The 12,753-nt window shown below is 41.7% G+C and overlaps 1 pseudogene; it reads left to right on the forward strand.

Moving 5' to 3' along the window:
• LOC134809500 (uncharacterized) overlaps positions 1-7,126 on the forward strand; it is a 30,479-nt pseudogene extending 23,353 nt beyond the window's left edge.
• Positions 7,127-12,753: the final 5,627 nt, after the last annotated feature.

Consider the following 12,753-nt stretch of genomic DNA (forward strand, 5'->3'; position numbering starts at 1 on the left):
CAACCATAAAAAATGATGAGTTCATGTCCTTTGTAGGGACATGGATGAAATTGGAAATCATCATTCTCAGTAAACTATCGCAAGAACAAAAAACCAAACACCGCATATTCTCACTCATTGGTGGGAACTGAACAATGAGATCACATGGACACAGGAAGGGGAATATCACACTCTGGGGACTGTGGTGGGGTGGGGGGAGGGGGGAGGGATAGCACTGGGAGATATACCTAATGCTAGATGACGAGTTGGTGGGTGCAGCGCACCGGCATGGCACGTGTATACATATGTAACTAACCTGCACAATGTGCACATGTACCCTAAAACTTAAAGTATAATAAAAAAAGAAAAAAGAGAAAACAATCAAAACTTCAGAAACAACGGACACACTTATAGAAAGGCAAAATGATCTGGAAAGTCTCAGCAATAGAATTGTGCAAGTAGAAGAAATAAATTCAGAGCTCGAAGACAAGGGACCAGTCCATGTCACAACTCTTTAACCATCTTTTTCCGAATATTATTTCCTGTGATCTTTTGAAAGTTGACGGATAGTTCACCAGACTAAGCTCAAATTGATTTGGCTTTCAGTCGAAATGAGGCAAGCTGAAGAACAGAATATCTTTAATTAGCAATATCATGGTTTATATAAACCCAACAAGGCCTCATATCATTTTGGTACTAGGATAATGTTTTTCTTAACGTCATAACATTAGTAAAATTGATCCGTAATGGTGTGTGTGTGTGTGTGTGTGTGTGTGTGTGATTTATGTAACTTGAGTGTTGGCTAGGATAGCTGCTGAAGTTTATAGCAATGTCAGGGTAGTATTAAATTGGTATATAGTCCAGACTGCCCAGTTTTGAATCCTGGCTTCATAACTAGCTTTATGACTCTTGATGCACAACAAGACATTCCTTGATCTCCTCAGAGGATTGGTTTCAGGACCCCCAGCAGATACCAAAATCCACAGATACTCAAGCTCCTTACATAAAATGATGTAATATTTGCGTATAACCTATGCACATCCTCCATATACTTTAAATCATCTATAGATTACTCATAGTACCCAATATAATGTAAAATATAGTTATTATACCATATTGTTTATTATTTGTATTTTTTTGAACATTGTATTGTTATTATTTATTCATATTTTTTCAAATATTTTCGATCCATGGTTGGTTGAATCCTTAGTTGTGGTACCCATGGATACAGAGGGCCCACTGAACTTAACATTTCTGTCATTTGTGTTATCTTCTGTAAATGGGCTGAAGATAATAGTAAGAACTTCATGGATTTTTTTGAGGATGAAATGAGTTAATATATGTAAAGCGCTTTCAACAGAACTTGGCACATAGTAAATGTCCAATATATGTTAGCCACTGTACATGATACTGGGAGCAGATGAGAAATAGTGGTGTTTATGCATCCTGGGTTGAGGTTTGGTGTGGAGAATATGTGCCTGCTCTTGGCCTTTTCTCACATTATCAGGAAAGGCTAGAGAGGGAGTAGCTAGATCAGGGTGCTGTAGGTGTCCCTTACAGAAGAGCAGCCCCTGGGGAATAAACGCAAGCTATGGAAGGAAACTTGACCAGGCAGCTGAGTAGGTTTCATGATAGTTAGAGTAGGTGTATATGGCTCAACATTAAAATGGTCAGGTCCCAGGCGCTGGTGCTACCATTTTGAGGCTGAGGTTCTTAGTGGAAACTGACAAGACAAAGTAGATTCTAGGGCCTGTAGAAACTCTGCAACTCATGTCTCAGACAAAGGGCTAGATCTGTTCTCCATAAAGAACTCTATAAGACAATTAAATAAGCCCACCACCGTATTAAAGGAGAGCAAAAAATAGAAATAAACAGTTTGCAGAAAAAGAAGTAGAAATGGCTTTTAAGCACATGAAAAGCCACTCAGCCCCACTCATAAAAGAAAAAATGTGAATTGCAACTACAGCAAGATTCCATTTTTCACCTATCAGATTGGCAGTGTAAGAGTTTGATAATACTAAGAAATGGCTCTCTGCCAATTGGCGCGACTTTTACAGAAAGACATTTGTTAATATCTATCCAAATTAAAAATGCATATGCCTTTTCACCTAGCAGTTCCACAGGTAGCAAAATGTCCTACATATATATTCCCAAATGTGTGAAATAATCCATGAAAAGTTTATTCATTTAAGCATTGTTTGTAATAGCAAAGTTTTCAGAACGTCCTGAGAGCCCACCAATAGGACTGGCTAAATAAATAAGTTTGCGTCAATTTAATGCAACTGTAAACAAGAACAAAGAAGTACTTTTTGTGTAGACATGAACTCCAAGATTTTTTGCTTTTTTTAAAAAAGGCAAAGTGCAGAAAAACATGTCTAGTGGGCTACTTACTCCTTGTGTTTAAAAAGGGAAAACAGGCTATATACATACTTATCATCTTATGTATATGCATATGCATAAATAGGTGATATAGATTATCTGTTATTTGAAATGCTTGAGACCAGAAGTGTTTTGGATTTAGATTTTTTTGGATTTTGGGATATTTGCATTATGTTTACCAGTGGCGTATCCCTAATTTGAAAATCTGAAATCCAAAATAGTCCAATGAGCATTTCCTTTGAGGGTCCTGTCAGGGCTCAAAACGTTTCAGATTTTGGGGCATTTTGAATTCTGGATATTCAAATATGGGGATGCTTAACCTGTACATTATTTGCCTGTGTGGAGGAAAATTGGGGGATAAGTGAGAGAGAAACTTTCCACTTCATACCATTTAGTAGTGCTTGAATTTTGAATCGTATAAATTCATTACCTATTCAAACTTTTAAAATAGAAATATTGCATCCTGATCTCTAATATAACCATGGAATTTAATGTGAAAAGTGCGTTTTGAAATACTGATGAATGCAATTAATCATATACCACCCTACTCCTGTTCCTTTTGATATCCAACAATATTTGAATAAATTTGATGCCCCAGGAAGACACTATGGGCTTATCCTATAGCTCCTTACATCCTGGTGTTTAGATCAAGTACTGCTGAACATGCACTTACCACAGTGTGAGATGGTTTTAGTGGCATGAGTAAGGCTTTGGAGGAGGCAGAGCTGAGCATAAATCCTGTTTATATTATCATTGGCTACATTAACTTGATTGAGTTGCCTAATCTCTCTATACCTTGATTTCTTGATCCGTAAAATGTAAATAATAACTATTCAATGCTTTATCATGAAGTTGACCTTCACTCCCCTGATATGCCATGGGATTTCAAGTTGATTTAAGGACGAAACTCATTAACAAACAGCTTTCTGCATTAGTGTCCCAGCTTTGCCTCTGTTAGAGCCATGGTAAAGCTGACCAAACTTACCTCTTGCCCCTTGTTTCACTAAGTCCCTTGTAAATGACTCCAACCCACTGTTTTCTGGTTCCTGCCGCCTCTTTGAAGTTGGTCTCCATTTCTTCCTGGTCAGTCAATTCTCTTTCTAAGGTACACTCAACTTGGCACTAAGAATGTGCTTCTTACCCTCTTTCCTATCCAAAGCCTCTGGAGGCATTTTAGATAGTTGTTTTCTCACGGTTGAGAGAAAGGGAATTCCTTTCACAATGGGATTTGGGGGCCAATCTATTGTGTCTGGATCCCCAGGGACATGGTGGCAATCACACTTATCTTGGAAGGATTTGTGCCAGGGGTGCAGGGGTGGGTTAGACTCTTCTGTCTTCCCTTCCTCTAACTGCAGCTCCTACTTACCTGTGGCAACTTTCAGACGTCTATGCTAACTGTTCATCAGAGTTTGGCTTGGTGTAATTTACAATCAGATGTACATAAAATGTGTTTGTGTCTTGCAAACTGTTTACTTAAGCAATACTAGGACCTGTTACTACATGACATCAAAAGCTCTGAGGTAGTTGTTTTATGGTCAGTCCAAAAAATGATCGAAGGTTTGGGTTTATATGTGTTCATGTACTTTAATGGGAGAGAAATTCGCATATGGTTAATAGATTGATTGCTATGATGAGATAGAATGCTTTTTGAAAAAGTTTCCCTTTAAAGTCAAACATTAATCACTTTCAAGGTGGAGGGAAAGCAGAAGTGAGAAAAACCCAGACTGTCATAGGCTAGATTTCCCCCAGATATTATTGCTGCTTCTGTCTCTACAGCCGAACATAACAGCTGGTGAATAGGCAGAAACTGGAGAAAGATCTTTTCTTGCCTTTAATCCAGTATGCTGTTTTCTTGTGCCCGTTTTACTGTAATTCTCGGCGGCCATGGGACAAAAGCTGTTGACTGATACATGCAATTACCTCCTCTAATATTGCTCTCAACTGTCGGGCCTGACTGACAAAAGTGGATGAGGTTTAGTTAAGGTCTGGGAAAACACTCTTAATAAAAGACATTCCCATCTGTATGATCACACCCTCCCTCAGACCTTTTCATCTGTTTTCTAGAAAGATAAGGTCTGGTGATGGAAAGTTAAAACGTGGTGCTGAACTTGGACATTAGCAACACCACCATTTACCTCAAAAAAATTCTCCACAGTGGTGTGTGTGTGTGTGTGTGTGTGTGTGTGTGTGCACAGTTTGCATTTGCAATGATGGAAATCAGTTTGGATCATTGGGCAGAGTTTCCCCAGAAAGAATAAGAGGCTCTTTTAGAATGTTAAACGAGATCCTTATTGGTTTCAGCCCTCAACTGATTATTTTGTAGGTAAAAGAAAGCCTGAGGAGGCTTTCCCCTCTGAGTTTTTCCGTGGATTGCTGGACTCTGAGGCCCTCATTCCTCTTGCAGGAGGTGTGCAGCAAAACTGTGTTGAATGAACTGTAGATGGAAATTCTCTCCTTCCCACCGAGGAGCCGCTTCAGGTTGCAGACTCCCAGAATGCCACACTGAGAAGAGGAGGGCTAAAATTCTAGAGCAGAATCCCTGGGGCAGCCCCTGCTGAAGAAGGGTGCATCTGTTGAGAATCTCATCACCGCCCCCACCCCGCCCAGCCTTCAGTTTAGAGGAATTTCTAGTTCACGCAGAATGAAGACAAGATCACATAAGTGAGGACGACGCCCCATTTACAAGTGTGGTTTGGAAGACTGAAGTGGAAACCTTGGGAAGGTGTTCTTATAAAAACAAAAAACTGTGTGGGTTGGGTTGTGTGCCTGCCTTTTGAAAGGCCTGCTGGTCGTTCTGAATGCAGACTGCTGGCCATGGTGCAGATGGAAACCAATTCTTTAGGAAGGCTGGGCAGCACTTGGCAGAGCCTTCTCCCTGACTGCTTTGATTTGTGTGCGTGTGTGGGGAGGGGGTTGGGACTGAAGAGGTTGCAGTTTATTCACACACCCAGAAGGGAGCTAATCCAGGTCAGAAGGAAGTCTGCTCCCTTATCAACAGTTAGGTAGCTTTTCCTATCAGTTTTCCCTTGTGTTGGCACTCAATTTTCATAATACAATACGTAATGTGATAAGGCCTACCCATTATTAATAGTAGCAATAGCATGGCAAGGTTATTCCTATGCAGTTTTCTTAAAGAACAAAGGGCCAAGCTACTGATGAAGCGAAATTACCTATGATTTTAGAACCAGGACAAAACAAATTATTCTCTTTCAAATATCTGCAGACTCTACTTAAAAAAGGTTTCTCTTAGTGATAAGCCCACCTTCCACCTCCACCCTTTCCTCCTTCATGTGGAAACTATACATCAAGGTAACACCTGTTTGCTTTCTGTAGGGGCCTCAGAGTATGTCAGCTGGGGTCAGACGGGAACAGGAGTCTGGCTCAACACACATTTATTGCACTCCTGCTTCATGCCAAGAAATGCACCAAAATCTGGGACTGTGTAACACAGCAAAGGAAAAGACTCATCTCCAGGAAGCCCCCTTGTCTAGGAAGAGAAATTGAATATCAGCATAAGGTGGTGAAAAGCTATGAAGGAGATGAGTGCCACGAGTCCATGGAGGAAGGATTCTAGCCTGGACAGGTGAGGAATGGCTTTCTGGAAGAAGCAGATGCCCCAGCTGAACTTTAAAATGCCCACGTGAAATGAACTGTCTGTATGTTCAACCAGCAAATGGAGTAGGTGGCCACTGTTTAATTCTGGAATGGGGAAGTGTAAAGGTGTGGTGTGTGTGTTTACCCCTACTTAGGGATTCAAAACAGACAGTAAAGAACAAAAGTCTAGCCCTTTGAGCATTCTCCATGGGACATTTGAGGTCTAGCTGGCCCCAGAGAAAGAGAGACAGAAGCAAGGTCATATCCATTTGAGAAAATCAAAGTGTCTCCTCCAATTGAGTCTGGTGTCCTTATTCCTGGAATAGCCATCCCTACTGCTCTGGTGCTGATTTACCTCCGGCAGTTCAGTGCTTCCTGGAAGGTAGGCTGGGCTTTTTAACAAAGTGACTCCTTACTTGACATGTTTTACCCATACACAGAGGCCACTGCACTATGTGCAAGAAACAACAAAAAATTAAATGAGACTCAATGCCTTCCTTAGGGATCTAAAACCCCAGTAACACAGATAAACAGGTAAACAAATAATGGCATGATGGTGTGATTCTATAGCAACAGGAATAGAGCACTGCAGGGCCACCGAAGGAAAAGGTGATGACCTGGCTTGGATTCAGTGATAAAAAGGGGCTTACCTCCTTTCTCTGTTTCTGCTAATAGCCAGTGATTACCCCATGCTTTTCCCATGTTGGGCATAGCTATAAGTACTTTGGACATAGCGGCACATTTAATCATCATGCAACAATAAGAGGAAGCTGAGGCAGACAGAAGTGCCCGAAGTCACATACTTGAAGCCAGGACTTGAACCTGGGCTATCTGGTTCCTGAATCCATGCCTTTCACTAATAATTACTTACCCTCCAATGAGGAACAAGCTCCATTCTGGCCTTTCTTTAGCGAAGGCAACTGCCTGAGCTCATGGTCTGATCTGGCTTCTGGGAAAGAGAAAGCAGGGGAAACGTCTAGAGATGGCATACTGGGAGAAGAAATTTCTTGCTGTGGAATCCTGCCCCCATCTCCCACCCCACCATACACAACCCCACGTGCATTTACACCTACACGCCGTGTACACATGAACATTTTTTCCCCTACTCCCATGGGCCCCAACTCTGTCTTTTCATCAAAATCACCCAGAGTTTTAAATAAAATGCAGATGTTGAGGCTTGTTCCTAAATTATAATCTTGGGCATCTAAATTTTTTGATTAAAAAAAATTGACATGCATGCTTAAAGTAAAAATTTAGACAATACAGCAAAGAATGTGTTTGTACCCCTCCCACCTAGCTCTTGGTTCTTCCCAAAGGCAAATACTTAACCGTTCCTTGTTATCCTTCCAGAAAACAATATATGCATATATTCATCTTTTTTTTTCTTCCTCTGTAGGTGATTGTGGTGAATAGTCATGAGAATCTGGGAACTGGCTCCTGCTCTGTCTATCTTGGAGATGCATCTTTTGTGAGAGGACAGGGCAAGAATAGGGAGGCTTAGGCAATGGGGAGTTTCTGAGTAGATAAAGCAGATGGCAGAGCAAAGGGACAGAGCCTGGCGAGAGGCTACTCCCTGTAGCAACCTGCCTAAGAGTGAGAGGAAAGCAAGGCATGGCTATGAGCACATGTAGTCTCAGCTACCTGGGAAGCTGAGGCTGGGAGATCACTTGAGCCCGGGAGTTCAAGACCAGCCTAGGCAACATAGTGAGACCATGTCTCTTTAAAAAAAAAAAAAGGGAGAGAGAGAGAAAAAAGGTGACAATTCCCCCAATACACATCAAGTACATAAGAGTTAACAAGGACACAGTGGCAGAAAATAGTCAGAACTGAGCAAGCATCAGTGAGGAAATGCTTTCCAGAGGAGACTTGAGAAGTCTCAAAAATGAAAAGAAAGAGTATTTGGTGTAGAAAGAATGGCATGAGATGTGAAAGCTCATTCATCCATTTATTCCAGGTATATCTTTTTCTTCAGTACTTTGGGAGGCAATAGGTGTAATAGCAAGAACATTCAGGTTAGTGGGTTAGTGTGAGTCTGCCATATGTATGAGGGTTGAATACACATTAGGTGTGGTAACTATCATATGGGAGGCACTGCAAGGTGAAGGAGACATGTCCTCACATTTGGTCTTTGGGAGGCGAAGCAGGCAGAAACCCAGGTGCAAAGTGGCCAGGGTTTTCCTAATGCTAGATAAGTACCTGATGTGTTGGAAGGGTGGAGTAGAACTAGAAACTCCTGGAATTTCTTTTAAGAACGAATGCAGGACCTCATCAGCCCGAGTCTTTAAATAAGTCATACATTTTTGGTCACCACATTCTGGAAGGGGGACAAAAAGATCTGTCGCAGACAAAATTTGGAGATATTTAAGGCTTTGATGACTTTGGCAAATGCTTGGTTATAGTTCTGTGGTCTGTTTGTTTTCTAGAGTCTCCATGAATTGCAAGGGAAAACAAGTGGTACACTGGCATTTCTATTTGATAACCTGTTCTCTTTGGAATTCCGGTTAGAAATCAAAGGCTTACTTGAGTTTTAATGCTTGCAGGACTTCAAATGCTTTTCTATCTTCCTAATAATATATTAACATTTTCTGAAGACAACATATATCTGGAAAACAACATTATTTACTCAAATAATTTTTTTTGAAAAATGGACCAAAAAAAAAAAAAAGAAAAACCAACAAAAACCTTTTCATGTTGTATCTCAGACTAGCCCAGGTTGTGTTCCAAAATTTTTTTGCTGAATGGTCGTTTCTGTAATTGAAAGGCCCATGATTTTTTTTTTTTTTTCACAGCACCATTTTGCTTTTTAAAATTTCTACTGTGTGCCAGGTATGGTTTTGGCATTGCATCCTTGCAGGAGCACTGCAAGGGAATGATTGTGCTATTATCTTCATTTTACAGACGAGGAAAATGAAAGCAACAAAAAGTTTCATATCTTACCTAAGGTCTTCTTGTTCTGATAAGTAATCAAGCTGGTATTTGAACTTGGGTGCCTCAACATGAAGGTCAAGCATCTCATTTTACAGATGAGCCAACTGAAGTCCCAAGATCACTCACCTCATTGGTTACAGATCTTGGAGCCCAGGGACTCTTACTTCAGGACCAGTATGCTTTGCATGACGTGCAGGATGTATCTGAGACACAAACTGTGGTTTGTTCTCTTTTCTTCCCAATGCATCCTGTGTACAGTCTCCCTACCCCCTTCCCCCATGAATCCATGTTTGTCGTTTCCCAGGAGCTACAGATGATGGTCCCAGACTCTGTCCATTCTGATCTTTGGCATGGACCCCTAAATCCAGCCAAATGCAGCACCCACAGTCCCTTGCATGAACAAGATATGGGCTTTTCTATCTCTGTCATTATTCACCATTTACTGTGGTTGGCATGCCTTCTTCCTGCCAGCTCCACAGTTCGAGGTGCCACTATTCTTTCAGATGCTTCACACATGCTACTTCTTTTATGAAACTTGCAGAGTCTCAGAGTTGCATGAGATTTGTCACTCTTGTTGAGGGAAAGAGGACAGAGTGGAGAAGAAAAGGGAAGGGAGAAAATGGGTGGAATTCATGGCCCTAGATATGAAGCTTGGAGATGACTGAAGTGATAGATGACTCCAAGGATAATCAATAGCCATGAGAGTTATGGCTTATTGAAAGCTTACTATTTCTTGGGAGAGTGCAATGTTATCATCTCCTTAAATTCTCACTGCAAGTCGTCAGGTTTCTGCAGCTGGGATTTAAGCCCAATTCTGCCTGAAGTCAAAACTTGTGTTCTCTTTCACTGTTGTCTCCTAAGACAATTGGTTGTGAGGTAGAAAAAGAACTGGATAATCCTCAAAATGGAAAATTAAAAAGATGAAACTAAATTGGGGTCATGGATTGAGACAATACAGTGAGAGACACTGGAATTGGAAGAAATGAGGCATGAGGCCAGAGTGGAGCTCCCTTAGGACACCGCTTTTGGGTTCTGGAGCCTTTATTACAATGAGGCAGCTCAGGACTTACAGTGTTCATCTGAGTGCCGGGAATCGTACTGTCATGGTGCTTCTCATGGCTTTTGCATCTTGCTTTGTGTTATAGGGCTTTGGGTTCACAAGCTCTCTGAAGGAGCTGATTGTGAAGGCAAGGACTGTGTCTATGCTTTTTTTAAGGAGACGCATAGTTTGTCTTAACCAAGTGGACACATGAGAGGCACAGAGAGGGGTGCACCTCAGTCTACCCAAGGATATGGAGTGGGGGCTTCATGGAGACCTGAGGGGCCCAGGCACAGAAAAGAGACAAAGTGAGGGAACACTTGAGGCAGATGGCAGGGCACATGCTTAGGGAGGAAAGCTTGGAAAGGCACAGGCAGAGTGTTTAAGGATGTGCCCAGCATGTAATCTAGAGAAAGCAGTCAGAGGAAATGAGACTGGAGAGGCAGCTCGAGGCAGGGCATATATGTGAAAGTCACTCACACCCCCTCTCATCATATGACTCCAGGCAGTCCTCCAACCTGTCCTCCAACCCACCCACTCGAGCTTCCTGCCTTCTGACAGGTTTCCTTATTTCTGAGCCTCTCGTAACAGGCCCAGGATATCCTTCCTTGCTCATGTAAAGAATTCCACTCATCTTTCAAGGCATTTTAAACAGAAGTCCTGTGAGGCCTGCCTTGAGACACTCACACTCAATTTACTTTCTTCAGAAGTGTCTTTTCTACTTCTCTGTTCTAGCACAGCCACAATGTTTCATCTGCTTTCCCTACTATTGTGAGGGCTTCTTCCACAAGAAGAATTTTCTCTTCTCTTTGCACCCCCATTGCCAGCACATAGTAAGCGCTCAGCACATTTGATAATGGGATGGCTCTGGTTTTACATTCCTGTATTTTTCTGGCAGATAGTGAGTAGTCAGCGGGGACTCATGCATGACTCTGGGAAAAGTAGAGGGTAATTTTTTTATTTGCTTTTCGAGGGCTGATCAGGGCTCCTTATTTTTATGGCGGCCAGCATCCTGCTCACCCTGACTCCCTCCAGCTTCTGGTACCTGCATATCCAGGCTATGTTAATTTCCCTGCATTTTTCCTCTTTGTCACTTTTTCTTTTTTTTCTTCAAAGAGCGTCGCAATCTCTCAGGAGTTTGATTATATTGCAAGATGAATAGGATATTTGAATTATGCTATTTAAATGAGTCATCTCAACCCTAGTGTAATTGTTCACCCCCTGTCACACTAAACGTGACCTACATTTTTAAAAGAGTGCTTTTGGCCTGAATAGAGGACTGCTGAAATTGTTGGGTTCCAGTTCTCAGCAATTTATCATTTGTTATCACAGAGTGTGTCTTTTGTTTCACATCTGGGCAGATGCGAACTTTTAAAACTGTCTCTCACTAGACCTATCAAAAGAAGCTGCTTTTATTTGCAAAAAGAAGGTGAACTGATTTCCTGGGTGTTTATGTGTGTGTGGTATGTGGAGGGGCACAGAGGAGCAGCAGAGTTCATTAAACAGAAGATGTCTGGTCTTGGCTAAGCAGTTTAAAAACATATAGGAGTACTTATGCTGAATTGATTCACATTTTGGTTCTGTGGCCTGAAACTTGCTTGTTTCACCCTTCTTTTTTGAGAGTTTTGGTTGCTCTAAAACTAAGCCTGCATTAATGCTCTTCAGATGGATCAACTGGGGAGCCCTGTCGTGCCTTACCATTTTTTCATCTTGGAGTCAAGCTGCAGGACAGGATTCTTATACTGCCCAAATGATTGGAGGCACATTTCCCTCCATTGTCCATTTCTTTGACAGGCTGTGGAAACATAACTAACTCCAAAGCCACCTATCAAAGTTCATGAAGGTTTTAGTTAGGAACTGGTGGTTTTGTTGTTACAGATACTTCAGTTATTCAGACTGTGAATTTGAGTCACAGCCTACTAGGCAAGGCCCATACTGAGATACAAAGGAACTGAACTTTCTAAATTAGAGGTGAGCAGCATTTCTGAAGTGATAGATAAGGTCCTTGTACTACATTCATTCAGCAGATATTGATTGTGTGCCCATGAATCAGGCATATGTGTAGGGCGTTAATACAAAAGAAACTGGCCCCTACCCTCAAGAAGTTCACAGTCTAGTGAGGTTGACAGGCATGCAGATGATAACATAATGGAGGCATGCAAGAAATGCTGTGGAAAATTAAGACAGCACAGTCTGCCTGAGGAGAGTGGTCAACGTTTAATAGAGGAGGATGTGCTTGTGTTGGAACTTGTAGGATGAGTAATGGTGAAGGCAAAGGCTACTGTGGCTAGAGTCTAGTGCACGATGATGGAGATGAGGTGGTCAGAACACGAGGGTTCTTGTATGTCAAAGTATGCTAGTTTTACACCATACATTTATTATTATGAATTCAGCTGCGAGGAACAGAAATCTGCAATTCAACTGGCTTAAACACTGAGGAAAATTTATTAGCACATGTAATATGTTCAAAGGCAGTTCCAGGATAACTGAATTCAGTGGCTCGACTCTGTCATTAAGGACTTAGGTTCTTTCCATTTTTTTCGCTCTGCCATCCTTGGTATGATGGTTTGCTCTCAGACTTGCTCTTCTCCTGATCGCAAGGTGACCAAAGAGGAAGAGAGATTTGTTTCTTTGTTTTTGAGGTTTGTTGGTGTTTGTTTTGTCTTGATTTGTGTCTTTTCAATCAGTAAGGAAAATCTTTCCTAAGGAGCTCCCCTGCCACTCCCATCAGACTCATCCTTATGCCTCAGTGGCCAAAAGTGCATCACGTGCCCAATCCTAAACCATTCACTGGCAAGGGGAATGCAACCACCATTACTGGCTCAGACCAATCT

Source organism: Pan troglodytes, chromosome 2 (assembly GCF_028858775.2).
Source record: "Pan troglodytes isolate AG18354 chromosome 2, NHGRI_mPanTro3-v2.0_pri, whole genome shotgun sequence".
Taxonomy (NCBI): domain Eukaryota; kingdom Metazoa; phylum Chordata; class Mammalia; order Primates; family Hominidae; genus Pan; species Pan troglodytes.